Consider the following 2456-nt stretch of genomic DNA (forward strand, 5'->3'; position numbering starts at 1 on the left):
ATTGTTCAGTTATTCAATTAAAATATGTATGGGTTATTTAATTCAATTTGATGGAATTTTACTATTAATTGAAATGCATAAATCTAAATTGTAGTGTCCTCGTTGCACTTTATTTGCTATTTTTAAAACATATTAGGTAAAACTCTCCAAAACAGACTAGTCAACATGACCATCATGATATGTCCGTTTATTTCATGACTGTAAAAATAACAACGAAGTAAAACAAATTAACAAAGCCTCATATTTGCCTCTTGGTGGCAGTAATGAGCTTTATCGCGTTCCAATCTGCCAACGAAAAGGAAGAGTCTACTCAGTGCACTTTATTTGCATGTTTTTAAAAACACAACATACCAGGTAAAGTTTATGTCGTCTGCGGTTTGTTTAGCGCCTATAATCTGGTAAGTACTTCTTAAAACTTTTTAAAAAGTTGTTCTAGTAATCTGCATCAGAATGTGACAATATAGTCATCCACCTGAAACTATTGTTGCGTTTAGCGACCTAAAATGATCAGGCACACTTTAGGCCTGATGTTATTTGTGGAGTGATGGATCTAAATTTTAACCATTTAGGGACATAGTTGATGTATGCTCGCAATCGCATTGCACGGATATTAATTTGTGGTACCGCTGGTTATCACAGTGCTTGTATTGAAGTTTTTCGGTTACAGAACCTAAATTGAAACAGAAAAAAATATATATATAGATAAAAACCACTTTCATTCAATATTACTTGTTTTTTATCCAATGCTTAAAATTAAATTACCTGCAATGGAAGCCAAATGTTATAAATTCTGAAATTGTTGTATGACTTTGAGATGTCTCTGCCTCACTATTAATTTGTGTATTTCTTTTCTTTACAGGTTAAAACTTGTGAGACCAGAGCATATATGTGAGTAAACTTACAATTTGGAATTTGGGGGTGAAAATACATATGTAAAGACTAAAAGTATGCAGCGTTTTTAAAACTGATAACAACTGATTTTAGAGGTTGGCATAGCTCAGGGTTTGCTCATGTCTTGTCATTGTCATGATTTTTCATGATGGATTGGAAATGCAGGTTATGATTCTTATCCTTGAATTCCTATGTGATTCTCTTACTTTTGTTTTCTTATTTAACATTTCTTTATGTTATTCGTTTGAATGCTTGCTTTCAGATTGCTGCAGAATTCCACAGAATTTTTAATATCAGCTTCAGAAAAACAAGTTCTATGCAGAGCTGGACAGACATACTCCTCGACTGATTGCTGTTTACAGGCTGAAGGCTGCCCGTACAGGCAAGGCAGCAGAAGCACTGAGAAGCATCTGTAGTGCCTATGATCTTACGGTGAATTTTGTTAATTACATTTATAGTACAAGTTAATTGGTTAATGTGCACAAGTATTTTACTGCTATCTGGTTATTGTTTAAACCTGGCTTTTAACTTTTTTTTGCTTTACATTTCTTCCCTTCTTTCATCTGTACTTTTTTTCTCTATTTTATTATTTTCTCTTGCATCACTAAAGACAATTCTATCTTTTTTCAGGATCACTACGATATTGGCAACAGACGTTCAGCTGCACTTCGAGCCCCCCCTGTCTATTTGCACGAAGATGACTCTGTGTTTTTTTTAAGATGTGGAATGTGGGTTTTTATACATCTCCTTTGAATTTTAATGTTATTTATCTGATTATGCTTATGAAGTTCTCTAATGCTTTTCAGACTGAAGAGGTTGATGAGCCAGACACTGCAGATTCAGCTCTTGTCAGCATGGTGAATGGAGACTCGAGTTCCACTGTTCAATTTGACCCTGCTGGGATTGCTGTTGTGCTGGAAGGTGACATTGTTCTAAGGGACATTTCCAGGTTGGCTGATGCTTTTCTTTTGATGTTTGGTTTGATATATGCATTACATCTCAACTACCCCAAAGAGCTGACCCACACCTTTAACTTCATCCAAAAAGTCTTACTGGGTTTGGAGGACTCAAAGCCACTAACACCCAGATTGCTGAGTCAAAAAATGAGCTACTGAATAAGGAGTAAGAGTAATGGATGTACGAGTGCGATACAATTTATTTTCTGTTCTTTTCAGTTGTTGTGACTACTGTATTTGCCCTATTAAACACTGAGCTCAAGCTTTTAAATTCCCCAGTGAAGTGGAGAATTGCATTTTAATTTAAGTATTTACTGGGATTGCGTTACTGAATGCCACTAGCCCCCAGATTGCTGTCTAAATTTTCTGGATAAACAAGAGACTGTTTATTGTCTTTTATTTCACTTGTTGTGACTTTAATATTGTTACAGTCTGTTTTTATACTTCTCAAATTTAGAAATTTTCCAGAAAGCAGATTTTGTGTTTACCTAGTATTTACTGGGATTGCATTACTGAAAGCCACTAGCACCCAGATTGCAGTTTAAATTTTCTGGATGCACGAGAGACTGTTAATTTTCTTTTTTCACTTGTTGTGACTTTAATATTGTT

General features: G+C 34.9%; 1 long non-coding RNA gene across 1 annotated transcript; it reads left to right on the forward strand.

Moving 5' to 3' along the window:
• The first annotated feature begins 298 nt into the window (after positions 1-298).
• On the forward strand, positions 299-2237 carry LOC113077886 (uncharacterized). The gene is made up of 3 exons (XR_003281401.1): positions 299-398; positions 860-888; positions 1154-2237. It is a non-coding gene; the product is annotated as an uncharacterized LOC113077886 (long non-coding RNA).
• Positions 2238-2456: the final 219 nt, after the last annotated feature.

The sequence above is a fragment of the Carassius auratus genome, unplaced genomic scaffold (assembly GCF_003368295.1).
Source record: "Carassius auratus strain Wakin unplaced genomic scaffold, ASM336829v1 scaf_tig00023476, whole genome shotgun sequence".
NCBI lineage: Eukaryota > Metazoa > Chordata > Actinopteri > Cypriniformes > Cyprinidae > Carassius > Carassius auratus.